Genomic DNA, 19,895 nt, shown 5'->3' on the forward strand with positions numbered 1-19,895 from the left:
TTTATTAGTCAAAAAGTATAAAATGAATTTTTAACAATAGATGTGAAAAGAAAAATATTCAGGAACAGGGGGCACTCCACTGAATTTTAGAATGCCTGGAGTATTAAAAAGAACGTATTTTATAAGAACATAAAAAAAAGTACTACACTAAAAAAAACTCTCTATTTCACTAAAGCCAATTTAACTTTACTTTAGTCGATGGAATTATTATGTTTGGAGAAAGTTTTTTTTACTCTAATAATTTTTTGCGAACGTTAGTTAAATGAACTAAAAAACGGGGAAAAATTATACACAAATTAAGCAACATGATTTACTAAATTCGTACTTCTCACAAAATATTTCATCGTTTCTTTAAATTTGTAAATTTTACCAAAAATGCGTCCATCATGAACTTCGTATGTCACTAAAGACATTCTTGCATTTTTGAACTCCAACTTTTTCCTTCAAACTACAAAGTTGTCTTTAACAAGTGGAAAAAATTAATTAGTCTAATAAATTTTCTTGAATTTGTCGAAAAATATTTACTTATTTTTGGGATATCGGCTTGATGCTAGCGATTGTAATACTAAGTCAAAATTTTCTAAAAATATCCAAAATTTACTAAAATTAACAAAAAGGTGGGTTCACTGGTTTTTCAGTGTAAAATCGGGTGTTAAAAGGTTGGAACCAGCTAGGATTGTTAACGTACTCTGCAAGAATACTAACCTAATCACAAAGATTTCCTGCCCTTAGGTTAGGTTAAGTATAGTAAATTTGTCAAAATTTTATTTCTATAGAAAATTTTGTCAAAAATTTATTTCTATAGAAATTTTTCTGAAAATTTTATTTCTATAGAAAATTTTCTGAAAATTTTATTTCTATAGAAAATTTTCTGAAATTTTTAATTTCTATAGAAAATTTTCTGAAAATTTTATTTCTATAGAAAATTTTCTGAAAATTTTATTTCTATAGAAAATTTTCTGAAAATTTTATTTCTATAGAAAATTTTATTTCTATAGAAAATTTTATTTCTATAGAAAATTTTCTGAAAATTTTATTTCTATAGAAAATTTTCTGAAAATGTTATTTCTACAGAAAATTTTCTGAATATTTTATTTCTATAGACAATTTACTAAAAATTTTATTTCTATAGAAAATTTTCTGAAAATTTTATTTCTATAGAAAATTTTCTGAAAATTTTATTTCTATAGAAAATTTTGTCAAAATTTTATTTCTATAGAAAATTTTGTCAAAATTTTATTTCTATAGAAAATTTTGTCAAAATTTTATTTCTATAGAAAATTTTGTCAAAATTTTATTTCTATAGAAAATTTTGTCAAAATTTTATTTCTATAGAAAATTTTGTCAAAATTTTATTTCTATAGAAAATTTTGTCAAAATTTTATTTCTATAGAAAATTTTGTCAAAATTTTATTTCTATAGAAAATTTTGTCAAAATTTTATTTCTATAGAAAATTTTGTCAAAATTTTATTTCTATAGAGAATTTTGTTAAAATTTTATTTCTATAGAAAATGTTGTCAAAGTTTTATTTCTATAGAAAATTTTCTCAAAATTTTATTTCTATAGAAAATGTTGTCAAAGTTTTTTTTTTTTATAGAAAATGTTGTCAAAGTTTTATTTCTATAGACAATTTTCTCAAAATTTTATTTCTAAGAAAATTTTGTCAAAATTTTATTTCTATGGAAAATTTTGTCAAAATTTTTATTTCTGTAGAAAATTTTGTTTCTATAGAAAATTTTATCAAAATTTTATTTCCATAGAAAATTTTGCCATAATTTTATTTCTATAGAAAATTTTGCCAAATTTTTATTTCTATAGAAAATTTTGTCAAAATTTTATTTCTAAAGAAAATTTTGTCAAAATTGTAGTTCTATAGAAAATGTTGTCAAAATTTTATTTCTATGGAAAATTTTGTCAAAATTTTGATTTCTATAGAAAATTTTGTCAAAGTTTTATTTCTATAGAAAATTTTGTCAAAATTTTATTTCTATAGAAAATTTTGTCCAAATTGTACTTCTGTAGAAATTTGTATCAAAATTTTATTTCTATAGAAAATTTTGTTAACATTTTATTTCTATCGAAAATGTTGTCAAAGTTTTTTTCTATAGAAAATGTTGTCAAAGTTTTATTTCTATAGAAAATTTTGTCAACATTTTATTTCTATAGAAAATTTAGCCAAAGTTTATTTCTATAGAAAATTTTATTTCTGTAGAAAATTTTCTGAAAATTTTATTTCTATAGAAAATTTTCTCAACATTTTATTTCTATAGAAAATTTTCTGAAAATTTTATTTCTATAGAAAATTTTGTCAAAATTTTATTTCTATAAAAAAATTTTGTTTCTATAAAAATGTATCTGAACATTTTATTTCTATAGAAAATTTTCTCAAAATTTTATTTTTATAGAAAATTTTGTCAAAATTTTATTTCTATAGAAGTTTTGTCAACATTTTATGTTTATAGAAAATTTTGTCTAAATTGATATCTATGGAAAAATTTTGCCAAAATTTTATTTCTATAGAATATTTTGTCAAAATTTTATTTCTATAGAAAATTTTGTCAAAATTTTATTTCTATAGAAAATTTTGTCAAAAATTTGATTTCTATAGAAAATTTTGTCAAAATTTTATTTCTATAGAAAATTTTCTGAAAATTTTATTTCTATAGAAAATTTTATTTCTATAGAAAATTTTCTGAATATTTTATTTCTATAGAAAATTTTCTGAAAATTTTATTTGTATAGAAAATTTTCTGAAAATATTATTGCTATAGAAAATGTTGTCAAAATTTTATTTCTATAGAAAATTTTGTCAAAATTTTGATTTCTATAGAAAATTTTGTAAAAATTTTATTTCTATAGAAAATTTTGTCAAAATTTTGATTTCTATAGAAAATTTTGTCAAAATTTTGATTTCTATAGAAAATTTTGTCAAAATTTTATTTCTATAGAAAATTTTGTCAGAATTTTATTTCTATGAACATTTTGTCAAAATTTTGATTTCTATAGAAAATTTTGTCAAAATTTTATTTCTATAGAAAATTTTGTCAAAATTTTATTTCTATAGAAAATTTTGTCAAATTTTTATTTCTATAGAAAATTTTGTCAACATTTTATTTCTATAGAAAATTTTGTCAAATTGTATTTCTATAGAAATTTTTATCAAAATTTTATTTCTATAGAAATTTTTATCAAAATTTTATTTCTATAGAAAATTTTGTCAAAATTTTATTTCTATAGAAAATTTTGTCAAAATTTTATTTCTATAGAAATTTTTATCAAAATTTTATTTGTATAGAAAATTTTGTCAAAATTTTATTTCTATAGAACATTTTGTCAAAATTTTGATTTCTATAGAAAATTTTGTCAAAATTTTATTTCTATAGAAAATTTTGTCAAAATTTTATTTCGTTTTGTTTTGTTATTGTTGGTTTTGTTCTTTAAGCATTGTCGTTGTTTTTTTATTTCAGCTTAAAACCATACATTGACTAAACTACAAGAGTAGCTTAACCAACAGAGGAAAAGAATGTTTGTCAAATTTATTTGGGCAAAGCCCTATAGACTGCAAGATGGTTGGATGGACGCACGTTTCGGAATTACCACATTCCTCATCAGCATCCTCTACTTGCAGCAAAACTATCAACCAATTATCAGAATAAATTCAGGCAGTTTATTAAACCCAACAAAAACCACACTTGAACCCTCCGAAAAAAGTTTTTACATTGATAGCCGGCTTATGCCGAAATAAATTCGAAACAAACATATCTCTTTTCCTATGCCACTGTCAAATCATCGATTTGAATTCACATGGCTGGGTTTATTTTGAGCGTGCCTCCTCTTCTTTTTCCATTTGTTTTGTTTTGTTATTGTTGGTTTTGTTCTTTAAGCATTGTCGTTGTTTTTTTATTTCAGCTTAAAACCATACATTGACTAAACTACAAGAGTAGCTTAACCAACAGAGGAAAAGAATGTTTGTCAAATTTATTTGGGCAAAGCCCTATAGACTGCAAGATGGTTGGATGGACGCACGTTTCGGAATTACCACATTCCTCATCAGCATCCTCTACTTGCAGCAAAACTATCAACCAATTATCAGAATAAATTCAGGCAGTTTATTAAACCCAACAAAAACCACACTTGAACCCTCCGGCATAAGCCGGCTATCAATGTAAAACCTTTTTTCGGAGGGTTCAAGTGTGGTTTTTGTTGGGTTTAATAAACTGCCTGAATTTATTCTGATAATTGGTTGATAGTTTTGCTGCAAGTAGAGGATGCTGATGAGGAATGTGGTAATTCCGAAACGTGCGTCCATCCAACCATCTTGCAGTCTATAGGGCTTTGCCCAAATAAATTTGACAAACATTCTTTTCCTCTGTTGGTTAAGCTACTCTTGTAGTTTAGTCAATGTATGGTTTTAAGCTGAAATAAAAAAACAACGAAAATTTTATTTCTATAGAAAATTTTGTCAACATTTTATTTCTATAGAAACATTTGTCAAATTGTATTTCTATAGAAATTTTTATCAAAATTTTATTTCTATAGAAATTTTTATCAAAATTTTATTTCTATAGAAAATTTTGTCAAAATTTTATTTCTATAGAAAATTTTGTCAAAATTTTATTTCTATAGAAATTTTTATCAAAATTTTATTTGTATAGAAAATTTTGTCAAAATTTTATTTCTATAGAAAATTTTGTCAACATTTTATTTCTATAGAAAATTTTGTCAAGATTTTATTTCGATAGAAAATTTTGTCAAAATTTTATTTATATATAAAATGTTGTCAAAATTTTATTTCTACACGGATGAAAAAGACTGTTTTTCATATGTTTGGCTATAAACATTATATGTTTGGAACACAAATTTTTAAACACAATATTTTTGAGTGCAAGCATATAATGTTCATAAACTAGCATAACATGTTTGGGACATATATGTTAATATGTTAGAACATATTATGTTTGGGACGTAAAATGTTTGTAAATATAAAATGTTTGGATGCAAACATATATTAATTTAGAAATAGCCTATAAACATATATGTGTTTAGTAGCTTGGAGCGCTATTTAACAGGGAGCGATATTGAATTAAGTTGGTGGTTGTTGCTTGTTATTACAAAATTAACATTTTATTTTTCCTTGGGCAATTGATCAGCTACTTCTTTGATCCTTACAAACTGTGTGGTCCGCTGTTCGAATCCCCGTCCGGCAAAAGGTAAAATTAAAATAAAAAAAATCATACAATTGAATAATTTCTTCTACAATGTTTGTATTACAGAATTTTTTTTTGCTTTATATGTCATTGACTTCCTGATGTATGTAAATGATTTCTTAAATATTTTCTTCAACTTGAAGAATTATGTTTTTTGAGTGGGCTTTGAATTATGGTGTTCGCTATTGTATCGCCATATTAGGTTAGTCTATGCAAAGAGACACATTTATTTTTAGATGCTTTTTTGTTGTATAAATAGGGTATGAAATTTAAATATCCTAATCAAGTTTAAGAATAAAAAAAATTTATTCAATGACTGTAAATTTAGAACAATGAATATATTGTATAATACTCTCTCAATCGATTTTGTTTCTTTCATATACATATATCATTATACATTTCTTTATGATATAGATTATGAATTATATGCAAAGATTTATTGAAGTGATTCAATGCTATATTGTATTAATATCAAATAAATTCTAATTGATACACCCAAACAAGTATATACGGCAGTAAATTCGGCCAGGCCGAATCTTATGTCCATTCCACCATGGATTGCGTAGAAACGTCTACGAGAGCCTGTTATCCACAATCGAATGGCAAGGTATCTTACAACTTCATAGCATCGTCTTCTAAATTGTAAGTTAGTCCATACGTGGTATATATTAGACAAAAAAGGTATACATAGGTCTACAAATAATTACGAACCAATATGGAATTTTCCGCGGTAATAAGAGAGCCAGAATTGACATATGGGGGTCGTTTTATATGGGGGGTTATATACAATTATGATCCGATATGGACCAATTTTTGTGTGATTGGGGATCGATTTATCTGACGGCTATATATAACTATAGATCGATATGAACCTAGTTACACAAAATACAAAATTTCAACTGAATCGGATGAAATTTGCTCCTCCAAAATGTTCCAATACCAAATCTGGGTATCGGTTTATATGGGGGCTATATATAATTATGGACCGATATTGACCAATTTTTGAATGGTTGTTAAAGACCATATACTAACACCACGTACCAAGTTTCAACCGGATCGGATGAATTTTCTCCTCCAAGAGACTTCGGAGTTCAAATCTGGGTATCGGATTATGGCGGCTAAATATAATTATGGACCGATATGGAACAATTTTTGCATAGTTTTTAGAGACAATATACTAACACCACGTACCAAATTTCAACGGGATCGGATAAAATTTGCTTCTCTAAAAGGCTCCGCAAGCCAAATCTGGGGGTCGGTTTATATGGCGGCTATACGTAAAAGTGGTCCAATATGGCCCATTGGCAATACCATCCGACCTTCATCAATAACAACTACTCATGCCAAGCTTCAAGTCGATAGATTGTTTCGTTCGGAAGTTAGCGTGATTTCAACAGACGAACGGACATGCTTAGATCGACTCAGAATTTCACCACGACCCAGAATATATATACTTTATGGGGTCTTAGAGCATTATTTCGATATGTTACAAACGATGGAGGGAATTAAAACAGGGACCCCATCAGGAAAGTAAATTTTGGTTAATTTTAGAAAATTTTAACTAAACTGTATTACAAACGCAGATTTCACAAAAAAGAGGAAACATTTGTCGACAAATTCTAGAAAATTTATTGGATAATTTTATAGTGTAAAGGAAAAAATGTCTGTATTTTAAAGAAGTCGAAGGAAAGGTAACCATCTTTAGATTCAAATATTGTTTTTTTAGTGTACACATTCCATTTAGTCCAGAATTCACGGGGATATGAATCTTTGCAACCTTTTGTTTAACCTAAGCTCAAAAACGCAAAAATTAAGGAATGAAGACAAGGTCACAAAAAAAATCAAATTGTTGATACACAAATATTTGTTCACTTCAATAATGACAATTGATTGATCCGACAAATATTTAATTGAAACTTCCCCAATCGCGGAAACGATAGTATCAATCATCAACTCCAATGAAAAAAAAATTAATTAATCCAATTGACTTCTATGATCGATTTCTGTTTTGATGACAAAAATTAATTGAATCGGTTGAAATGGTTTTTCAATTGATTATTTTTTTTAATTCAAAAAATATTGGTGATATTTTTGGGGTGTAAAATAAATTCCAAAAAGGTGTCTTTGAAACAGCCTAAATTCAGAAATCTTTTTCGCAAATGCTATTTTTAAAATCATTTTACCAAAGTTAGGTTTTTATAGTTTACTCAAATTTATTCATATTTGTTTTTTTTTATCTTTCTTTATCTTCGACTACAACACACCCAGTGTTGAAAGCGAAATTGAATTTTAAAAAGAAATTAAAAGCTTGATTATAGCATTTTGCCAACCGGTTGGAATATTTCTTTTTTTTTAATATTAGATAATTCTTGGGATGATTTTAACATGACTTCTAAATAAAACAAGTTTTCTTTTCAAAAACATAAACTTCGAAAACGGTTACCGATCAAGTTCATAGCACATGAGAGATTTTGTAAACGAGTTTTCTTCTTAATTCAAAGACAAAGATATAGCGAGTAAACAAGAATTTTGTTCTAACTATAGTGGTGGTTTTTTTTCGATGATATCTTAATACATACATAAAATAAAGTTAATTGCTAACTTGGAAATTATTTTAAAAACACGCACACACTCACACACGGTTACAAATTACCGATGTAAAAAAAAAAATACAGAACTCAAGGTAGATGAGTTTCAATGTTGATCGGTCCGTGAAGGAAAAACTTGTTGATGGATTAACAAAAGCTTAGTTTTTTTATGTACTCTCTCATCATTGTCTATGGAGTAATTAATGTTTTTCTTTGAAACATTAACTTTTTTTTGACAAAATATGCGACTTGTGATATATAACACTTTAATTTTCCTAGTTTTTAGCGCTTTATAATGTTTAGTAAATATTTGTTCACAAATCAATATCTATTCTGGGAAGACAAAGAATCCAAACAAAGCCAGTATAAATGTATAAACCTCTCCCCTAATAGAATTCAGATTTTAACCATGGACATTCATTCCAGTTCGTTTTGTACCCATCAACCTCCACTATATATTCATACATTGATACTTTATTGATGACTTTAAATATGAGCACATAAATGTCCACCAATAATAGCGTGGGTGGTAGTAATTAATGCCACGAGAAGGGCTTACTAAAGTCCTAGTGGCTTTTAAATTGTAAAATTTCATATTAATTAACAAAATATTTTTCAAAAACAAAAATCTGTGGGTTCATCATATATATACACATGTGGTCAAATTAATAAGTACAGTAGAGTTTTTTTATGTTCCATGGTAAATTTAAGAAATATATTTATTGAAAAACAAAATGAAGTCTATGATACTTATTATTGGCATACATTTAACTTAAAGGTAAATAATTTTCTGGAAAAGACAAGTGAAATTAAAAGCTAATCCAATTAAGGTAAAGTAAGAGTCAAAAATGAATGGAGAAAATATTAAGTACATTTTCTAAATCATGAAATATTCAGGTATACTTATTTTTTTTTTGAAATTGAACATAATTGTGTTACATTATCAATAACCAGTGTATCCAACTTTATTTTGATAACATTTTATACTCGCTTTGACATACTGCTTACAAGCTTCCGACTGGTTTCTTTTGAGTGTTAATACCATGTTATCTGTTTAAGTTGTTGTTTATTTTTAAATGTTTCATTCCCAATTCTGTGTTTTAACTCTCCCCAAAGGTTTTCAATGGGTTTAGGGTCTGGTGACTGAGTAGGCCAATATAGAAGGGTTAAGTCATTGTCTTGGAACCAATTTTTAATAAAGCGAAAAGTGCGTACGGCAGCATTGTGTTCTCCAATATATTTCTATATTCGAAAAGGGTAATTTTATAAATAATGCGATAAATTCGACCTAGGCCATACCAGAAAAAACAGCCCCATACCACTATGTTCCCGCTCCCATGCTTGATCGTAATTTTTGTGAAGCGCATATGAAATTCTTTTCCTTGGGGTCGACGAACATTACGATTACTACCATTTCGGAATATTTTTTTTTTTAGTTTCATCGATCGACAAGATATTGCGCCATTTTCTCTCACCTACCGTTCCTATAATGTTTTCTGGCGGAGCATGGTCTCATCTTACAAATTTTTTCCGTAGCATAGGAACTTTTCTGACTGTTCGGCAGGGTAATTTGGCATGCACTAGTCGCCGCCAAATAGATCGTGCAGATATTACATTGCTTATTTCAGCTGAAATTTGTCTGGGTGATTTGAAAGGGTCTTTTTTTGGGAGAGTGTCAAAAGGATCATCTCTTTTTCGAAGTGTCTTGTTTGGTTTTCCACGTGTTTTCACAGAACTCTTTTCTTCAGGGCATTTTAGACACATAGTAACGATCTCTTAAAAGATTTGACGGTCGTTCAAAGAGATTTTCCCTCAATTCTTAGAACTAAAACCAGTATTTTCTTTTCTACTACAATGACTTTTTTGACTACAATGACTAAATTTTATTAAATTTGCATTCAATTCATCGCCACTAAAGACACAATAACACACTTTTTGCAAAATTTAAACATTTTCATATAAAAACGCACAATGTACATTTTTTTGGCCAACCAAATAAAGCACTTCATCACAAAGAGAAGACAGGGAACAAAAATAATGACATTTTTGCGTTTTATCTTATTGAATCCATCCTGCCAATATTGAACTTTAGTTACATGACGTAGTTACAACACCAAATTAAAATTAATAATAATTTTAATTATTTGCCCTGGCCAGTATCTACCACTGCAATTTTTTCTGGTCAATTCACCAAGAAAAGTTTCCCAGATATGGCGATCCAATATCGGGCTATATATAGCCGATATATGGTGGTGCTATAAGTCAAATATTGTACATGATACTTTAAATTTTATATTTTTTAATTTTTTGTCCTGGCCAATATCTATTACTTCAATTTTGTCTGGCAATGCACCAAGAATAGTTTCAAATATCGGGGCTATATATAACCGATATCTGCTGACGCTATAGATCAAAAACTACCACATCAATTTTGTGAGACTTTAAATTTTATATTTTTTTTAATTGTTGTCCTGGCCAATATCTATCACTTCAATTTTGTCTGGTAATTCACCAAGAATAGTTTCAAATATCGGGGCTATATATAACCGATATCTGCTGACGTTATAGATCAAAAACTACCACTTCAATTTTATATGGTAATACACCAAGAATAGTTTCTCAAATTTGGGCTATCCAATAATGGGGCTATATAGCCGATATCGGTGACGCTATAGCTCAAATACCCTACATGAGACATTTGATATTTTTCCTGAGCAGTATCTGCAACTGCAATTTTGTTTGCTCAATGCATCAAGAACAGTTTCCCAGATATGGGCGTTCCAATATCGGTGCTATATAGCCGATATTTGGTGGTGCTATAGATCAAAAACAGTACAAGAGATTTTCAATTTTATATTTTTGATTTTTTTTGTCCTGGCCAGTATCTATCACTGCAATTTTTTCTGGTCAATCTATTTGCCAAGAATAATTTCACAGGTATGGGCGATCCAATGCCGGGGCAATATATATAGATTAAATAATGTACATGAGACTTTTGATTTTCTCTTGGCCAGTATCTACTCTACACAGCAATTTTGTCTGGTGAATTCACCAAGAATAGTTTCCCAGATATGGGCGATCCAATATCGGGTCTATAGATCTACTATACACGAGAATTTTAATTTAAAATGTTTGATTTTTCGTCATGGCCAAATTACGAATTTAACTCGCGAGTTTATCTTCACACCCTTGACCATAACCCATTTTAATATAGTTCCAGTAATGTATGATGAGGGATTTTTTCATAAATTATCAGTTATGTATATGGAATAAATTTCAATGAAATTGGAAATGAACTCTGTCATTTAATTGATGACGATGTGGATACACAAATTGCCTACATATATGTACATAAGAATGTGTGTACATTCATATGTACATGAATAGGTTATTTATAAATGCATGTTAGATGAATCTACAGAAAAAACAACATCTATTGAATGCCTCCCATAAGTAGCCTTCATTGAATAGAAAATACATAGTGAAAGAGGAATTAGAAATAAATTGTGACAAACAGCAAAAAAAAAAAATTCCAGCAATTTTATTACACACACTATCAATTATGGTTTGTAATGGATACCCTTTCTAATGTTTATATAGAGTTATATTACCAATTCAAAAGAAATCAAAACCTATACCATAACATTTTGATGGGATACAACATTTTTCAGATTTTTTCACATGCAATTACATTTTGGTTTCAGATATATAGATAGCAATTATTTATTTATTAACCCCAAAATTCGTAAAAGTTAACGTAAACTTTAAACCTACTACCTATATATATATAAAATTCAATCTATGTTTGTTTATTTGTTTGTTTGTATGTTCCGAGTTGGCTCCGAAACGGCTGAACCGATTTACTTGAAACTTTCAGAGATCGTAGAGGGCGTTCATGTGGTGAAAATAGGGTACCTCATTTTTTGACACCTGGTCGCGGAGGGGGACCTCCCCTCCGTCGGACTTTTTGAAAATTGGACCAAAGTTGACCGATTTGCTTGAAATTTTCATTGAAGGTTGGGTTTGGTATCTAGACAAAGATCCGCTACTTTATATTTCGATATTTGGTGGCGGAGGGGGACCTCCCCTTTGCAAGACTTTTTTTTTAAAGTACAGTGAAAGAAATAAAATTCTCTAAATTATCTGAGATTTACAGAGAACATGCGGTGAGGTTATGGAATTAATATGGGGTAGTTGATGGTTTCATAGGTGGACGGGGAGGGGGACCTCCCCCTTGCCCCACTTTTTTAAACTTGGAACAAAATTATGCGATTTGCTTGAAATTTTCATTGAATGTTGGGGTTGGCATCTAGACAAAAATCCGCTACATTATTTTTCGATATTTGGTCGGGGAGGGGGACCACCCCTTTGCCCGATTTTTTTTTAAGTACAAACAAAACTAAACTCCCCCGACTGAAATTTTACGGAAAAAATGGGTTATGAAATTTATATCAGGTTCTTAATTTTTTAATAAAAATAAAAGGACATAGGGAGACATCCGCTTCTCTTAAGTACATACAGAGAAACAAATAAACTTTTACCGAGTTACTTGAAATTTACAGAGGACTGGGGAGAGGTTACGATTTTAATAGTTGATACCTGATTTTGTGATATTTGGACGGATGAGAGGCCGCCCTTTTAGGCTTATAATTTGCTTGACATTTTCTGGGACATTTACAAAAAATACGCTACATCACTTTTCGATATTTAGTCGGGGAGGAGGCCCTCCTCTAAAACTGCAAAAAAACAACAATTCTTAAGTTTTCTTGAAATTTACATAGGCAGTGGGGGAAGGTTATGAACGAAGAGGCAACCTTCCTTGCCCCACACTTGAAGGAAAGTTTCAAGAATTTTCAGGGAAGGTTAGGGGTGCTATTCACTACGGTGTTTGTCGATATTGTATCGGGGAAAGTGACGTCCCTTTAAAGCAATAAGCAAAATTTAAACATCGCCGATCTACTTGAAATTTACAGGGAACGTGGGAGGAGGTGATTAAATTTATACATGATTTTTAAATTAGTATATGATTTTTCGATAAAAAATTGAAATAAACTTTGTCGATGGAATTTGTTGGGACCATTGAGTAGTTGTGAAATTAATATAGGGTACGTGATAGTCCGATATCAGGTCGGAGTGGAGCAAAGGTGGGGGAAGGGTTCCCTTTTGTCCGTTTTTTTTTCTTAAATTGAAAGTAGAGGGTTGTCCGTAAATGGGAACTCGGTACATAATTTTATGATTTTTGCACAGGCTTCTGCCTTCTTTTTAGTAAAGAACTTAAATTTACATGAAATTGGCAGCCAACGTAGAGGGTGCATCATTTTCCAACATTTTAGCAAATGTTAATGTGGTAAAACTTTTTACTATTTTTGCTTTTTCCGATTTATTGGATGGAAAACAGTAATTCTTTGTATGTTATATATATATATAGTGCTTAATTTTCAGATATGTTGAGGAGAAGGATACCTTTCCTTGACAAAACACACTTAAAATTCACAAGAAATATAGAAGAAGGGACACCCTCTCCCGCCGTATTTGTACCTATAAACGAAAAATCAAGTAGTCCGATTTGTTTAAAAGAATTCAAATCTTTTCGAATTTGTTTTCAGCACGAAGGATATAGTTGACTAAGTTAACGCAAAATATTCCTCCAAATAAGCTTCGGAAAGCGCAGCGAAGCGGGCCGGGTTACGCTAGTTACCATACAAATTCCTACAATAAACTGTCAGTAAATTATTATGAATATACACTGAAAAAATTTAAAAACAATTTTTTCAATTAAAGTCTTAGAGTTTTAAAAAATATTCAATTAAAAATTTAATTGATTCAAATCAAATCACAAAAATTAATAATACCAATTAATTTTTCAATTGGATCAATAATTTTTTTAATTGAAACTATCATTTCTGTGATATAAGACATTTTAATTACAAATTAATTGGAGACAAAAACTATTTTTTTGTGTGTAGGCATAAGTCTATGGATATAAATTCTTACAGACTACCACTTAGTAATACATTACCGTCATACAAAAACCTCTGTTAAATAATAAGCAATTGTTACTCTCCAATACAGTAATAAATAGATATATATATCAAATGAATGCTAATAATAATTCCGTACACACAAAAAATATCACTAAAATATTTCCCATTATAAACTTAATTAAAGCTGATAATTTTTTCATTAAAAAAAAATAATTGATACAATTAACATTCTAATAAATTCATCAAGTTAATCTTTAATTGAAAAATTAATTGATAAAATTAACTTTTTAATCAAACTCGAAAGATTACGTCAGCTAAAAAATTGATTGAATTTTTAAAATTTTTTATAAATAAAAAAATTGAAGTCAATAAAGTGAACATTTTCTCGATTTTTATTAAACAATTAATTGTTCCAATTAACAATTTAATAAATTTAATCGATATCGATTGCAAAACTCAATTAATTGTTTAACTGATTTAATTAAAAAGTTTAACTAAATAATTACTTAAATCTATTAAAAAACTGATTGAGTTTTTTTGAAATTTTCAAATCAAATCAATTAATCTTTTAATCAAATATTTTGTTTATGCCCAATTACAACTGTGATTGAAACTATCATTTTCGTGATTGAAGACATTGCAGATAAAAAATTAATTGAATCAATTAATTTCGTAATTGAATCGGAAAACAATTTTTTTTTTGTGTTGTTAGAAATTTTCCAATAACAACTTGCAATAAATAACTACGTAGGGATCCAAAAGATAACCGTTTAGTTTTTAATGCATTTCCGATAATAGGCTTTTCGTCAATTTTTTTCGATTCGATTTTTTTTCGACTTTCGTTAACATAATGAGAAAATTGTTCAAAATCGGTTATCATACAAACGTTAGGTATGCTTTTTTTTAATAAGTAAAGCTATTTACATACATATTATGGAAAATTAACTAAACACCATACCTTTGGTCCATTCAAATCCCCCGGACCTGATGGAATTACTCCGGCGGAGTTACAAGCAGTGACTGAAAGAATTATCCCCTGGTTGACGGTAATATATAAAGGATATATAAACTTAGCATATTTTCCAGAAAAGTGGAGGGAAACAAAAGTCGTTTTCATACCTAAAGCCTAGTACTAAGATCACGTTTTCGCGAAATCTTTGTTTTGAGCATTTTTAAACACATATTTATACAACCCTGGATTTTTCCCACGAAAAAAATAGGCAGTCATATTATTTCGCATAAATAAGTTAACATCCCTGCCTTTGAGACCCTATTTACGGAGATAGATGAAGATATTCGTTTTTCGCAGAAACGAACTTAGTACTAAACATAAAGCGGGAAAAGCCTCTCACTCGAGTGCGAAGGATTTCCGACCAATCATCTTATCCTCATTTCTACTTAAGACTCTGGAGAGGATGATAGACATTTATCTTAGAACTAGTGTCGATTTAAGTTTGCTCTCGAAACGGCAGCATACATACTCGAAGGGAACGTCTACTGAGACCGCTTTGTATGAACTAGTCAGCTTTATTGAAAGCTCACTATCTGTCAATGAATACACAATCGTGGCGTTTCTAGACATCGAGGGGGCATTCAAGAACATCCATCCGAGCTCGATATTAAATGGACTGGCAACTCAGAATGTTGATCCAGGTATACTTAGGCTGCTAGACGAACTGCTAATGAGACGTATTTCAGCCACACTAGGACAAGCAAACATACAAAGGTATGTGAACAGAGGCATTCCCCAAGGAGGAGTTCTATCACCTCTTCTTTGGGATGTTGCTATTAACAACCTTCTGGTTTCTTTAAAAAAAGAAAGGATAAAAGTTGTGACATACGCAGACGATGTGGCTCTAACAGGCAGAGGAAAATTCCCATCCACAATCAGGTTAGGTTAGGTGGCAGCCCGATGTATCAGGCTCACTTAGACTATTCAGTCCATTGTGATACCACATTGGTGAACTTCTCTCTTATCACTGAGTGCTGCCCGATTCCATGTTAAGCTCAATGACAAGGGACCTCCTTTTTATAGCCGAGTCCGAACGGCGTTCCACATTGCAGTGAAACCACTTAGAGAAGTTTTGAAACCCTCAGAAATGTCACCAGCTTTTCTGAGGTGGGATAATCCACCGCTGAAAAACTTTTTGGTGTTCGGTCGAAGCAGGAATCGAACCCACCACCTTGTGTATGGAAGGCGGGCATGCTAACCATTGCACCACGGTGGCTCCCACAATCAGAGATATTATACAGAGAGCCCTCCGGATGACTGAGAAATAGGCGAAAGAGAATGGCCTTGGAGTAAATAGTGCAAAGACAGAATTAGTCATGCACTGCAAAGATCGCAAAACTCCCACGGTTAAGCCCATATCCTTGGGTACTTTTAGTTAAATGTGGTATCACAATGGACTGAATAGTCTAAGTGAGCCTGGAACTTAATCGGACTGCCACTTTAACCTAACCTAACTTAACTAAACATAAATTAACTATTGATGAATCAGATTTGAAAACGACCTGTTTGAGGGCTGTTGTTTGTTTTACGAAATACTTGTAAAATATTTGTTTTGGAAAATACTGGTACTCCCATAGGAGACTTGCAGTCCTACACAGTTTTGGATATCCTATGTCAGCCCCAATACGAAGAACTTTTCATTGAGAGGATAGAGAGATGTAATATAGTATTTTTTGGTCACTGTTAGGCCATTAAAAATGAAATTAAATAGGCTTAACGGTGGACATTTTACCTCCTTTATAGTATATTTGAAAAATTTACTCCCTAAATTATAAAATTGGCATGAATATCCATGCCATCCATGCGAGGAGGTGGTGTTGGCCTTTTGATTTCACGTGGTATTAAGTTTAGGAAAGTTTTTCAGACGACTGCATATGGTACACGCGAGTCTTTGTTTGTGGAGATATTTTGTGGGCGAATTTCAGTAGTAGTTGGAGTGGTATATCTTCCACATGGAGATTGGGAGATGGTACAGCAGCAACTAGGCGATGTTATTGTGAGATATAGGCATGTGGTATTGTTAGGTGATTTTAATGTGAATCTCTTCAATTGTCGTAATTCGGCCTTGGTAAGGGATACATGCCACAGTTTGGGACTTTCTCCGTTGCACAATTCGCTTCCCACGCATTGGGATAGTTTTCATAATTCCACTTCACTGATTGACTTTTTTCTGGTTAGTGACATTAATCAAGTGAAATTTTCAGGCCAATTGTTGGCACCTTCTTTATCGCATCATGCGTTAATCTATGCATCTTTTTCATTTATCGTTCATAGACAGGATATGTATATTGAATACAGGAATTATGACAGAATTGATATGGATGGAATTGTTTCTTATATTGGAAATTTTGACTTTTCCTATTTTTATTTTACGGACGATGTGAATGAGAAGGTTGAGGTTTTGAACACTTTAGTATCCACGTTGTTTGAATATGTCCCGAAAGTAAGGTTCAGAACGGGTCGGAAGAAGGATCCGTGGATGAATAGGACTGAGGTGGTTGAAGCTAGGCGGCTTAGAAACCTGTCGTATAGAGAGTTTCGAATTGATCCATGTCCATTGAATAGGAGTAATTATTGCAGACATAGGAACAAACTGAAATCACTCATAAGGAAATATCGTAGACTTCACTATAATAGGTTGTTTGCTGGAGCAGATCAGGGAAAGATATGGAATATATTGAATAGGGACTGTTTTGATGGGAACCCTGCGTGCCTAGAGGATATAAATGTGGATGCTGTGAATAATTTTTTTGTTTTGAATAGTACTTCCAATGGTGATACCATTGAGGAACTTGATGGGGCTGGATTTTCCTTCGGGAATATTGACATGGTTGACTTATGTCAAGCTTTAGATAGGCTTAAGTCGAATGCTATTGGCACTGACGGCATTCCTATTAGATTTTTGAAAATAATATTTCCATATATTTCTGTATACATTCTTAATCTTTTCAATATGATCATAACCACGTCTATTTACCCGGTGGGTTGGAAATTTGCTCGTGTTGTGCCGATTCCGAAAAATGGTAACTCTTATGAATGTGAAAACCTTCGTCCTATAGGTATACTTCCTGCTCTTTCTAAAGTTATGGAGCATATTCTTAAGTGTCAGATAGTGGGGTATATCACATCTAGGAATTTATTGAATAGTAATCAGTATGCATATAGGAGGGGTTATAGTACGATGGCTTTGCTTTTGTGTTTGACTGAACATGTGAGATGTAGTCTTAATCGAGGGGAGAACTGTGCTATGGTGTCGCTTGACCTGTCTAAGGCTTTTGATCGTCTAAATTAGGGTGAACTATGGATTTTCAGGAGTTGCGTGTAGACTGATTCTGTCATACTTGCATGGAAGATCGCAGTTCGTGGAGTTGAATGGGCGGAGTTCGGGTACTGCATTCTTGAGTTGTGGAGTACCCCAAGGTTCTGTACTTGGACCGCTCCTGTTTATCATGTTCCTGAATGATTTTGTTGGATGCTTGGAACCTAATTTTGTTAGAGTATATATGTATGCGGATGACATTCAAATTGTATTTACAGGTGGGATGGAAGGTCTGGATAGTTTGGAGAGGCGCATGAATTCTGCTCTTGATATTGTTTATTCCTGGATGGTTGACAATAGGTTGGTTATTAATGCAGGTAAGACGACGGCGATTATGTTTCAGGCGGGGTATCGCAATGTGACCTATCCGCAGATCAGAATGTGTGGTGAGGTTATTCAGTTTGTTCAGACGGTCAAATGCTTGTGTATTACAATTGATGCGAATTTGGATTTTGGACAACATATATCTTCCCTCTCAGCGAGAGTGACTTTGGGACTAAGGAAATTATACAATTGTGGTATATTCTTGACTGAGCGTGTCAAGCGTATAGTGGCCCATGCTTTGCTGATGTCTCAGATTAACTATTGTATCGAGGTGGTATCTTGTACGTTTCAATATAATAGGTCAAAGATTGCTCTGATTCTGAACAGGGTAGTGCGTTATGTTTTTGGGTTGCATATTTTTGAACACGTGACAGATAAGGTAATTGATTTTCTTGGTTCTTCATTTGAACCTTACGTTTTGTCGCGCAGATTAATGTTTTTCCATAGGATGAAAATAAATGGGTTGTTACATGAACTTCTTCAGGGATTTGTTTTTTCCAGATCGGTGAGAAATTCGCAGATAATTATACCACGAATAAATTGTTCCCTTTTTGAGAGGGGGTTTATTGTTACTACTGCTAGGGTTTGGAACAATCTTCCTGTAGCAGTAAGGGATTTTGGGCTTCCTGAGAATCAATTTAGGAACTTGCTACTGATTAGTTTGAATGAATATATTTAATGTTGACTGTTATTTACCAATGGTAGGTGTTAGGATACCTTTATTAATATTAGTTTTCTATGTGACTTTGGCCAAAGTGAGGATGGTGGAGTGGTAGGCATAGTAGGGTAATTTAAGTATTAATGATTAGGATTGATAACTTTACAATTACTATTAATGTATTTTTTAAGAACAATATGATTTATTGGCCACGAAGGCTTACTGTATTGTTAAATAAAATGAAATGAATATATATCAAGTTTATATCGAAATATTGGCCCATGTGAAACATGATTCAAAATTAAAAAAAAAAAAAAAAACAGTAATAGTTCTGTTCTAGATTTCTAGATTTTTGTGGGAGCCACCTTGGTGCAATGGTTATCATGTTCGCCTTTCATACAAAGGCTCAGGGATTCAATCTCAGTTTCAAACGAACATCAACATTTTTTTTAGCGGAGGAGTATCGACTCTCAGTAAAGTTGGTGACATTTGTGAGTGTTTCAAAGCTTCTGTAAGTGGTTTCATCGAAATGTAAAACCTCATTTGGACTTGGCTATGAAAAGGAGACCCCTTATCTTGCAGCTAAACATGGAATCACACAGTTGTAAAAGTGGTATCACAATGGACTGAATAATCTAATGGAGACAGAAATAGCTGACTAAAGCTAAATCTAACCTAAACTATAAGTAGGTAGCTTTCCAAGAATAAAATGGGGTTGGGTGTTTTGTTCTGGCGTACACCAGTTATATCCTGGCTAATTCTGGCTTAAATTTGATTTAAAATGTGTCATCTGAAATGTATA

At 31.0% G+C, this 19,895-nt stretch overlaps 2 protein-coding genes across 14 annotated transcripts in view; one reads left to right on the top strand and one right to left on the bottom strand.

Moving 5' to 3' along the window:
- LOC142226386 (uncharacterized) overlaps positions 1-19,895 on the bottom strand; it is a 76,347-nt gene that overhangs the window by 55,722 nt on the left and 730 nt on the right. The window lies entirely within an intron of this gene.
- MRP (Multidrug-Resistance like Protein 1) overlaps positions 1-19,895 on the top strand; it is a 130,386-nt gene that overhangs the window by 13,572 nt on the left and 96,919 nt on the right. The window lies entirely within an intron of this gene.

The sequence above is a fragment of the Haematobia irritans genome, chromosome 2, assembly GCF_050003625.1.
Source record: "Haematobia irritans isolate KBUSLIRL chromosome 2, ASM5000362v1, whole genome shotgun sequence".
In the NCBI taxonomy this organism is placed as follows: Eukaryota; Metazoa; Arthropoda; class Insecta; order Diptera; family Muscidae; genus Haematobia; species Haematobia irritans.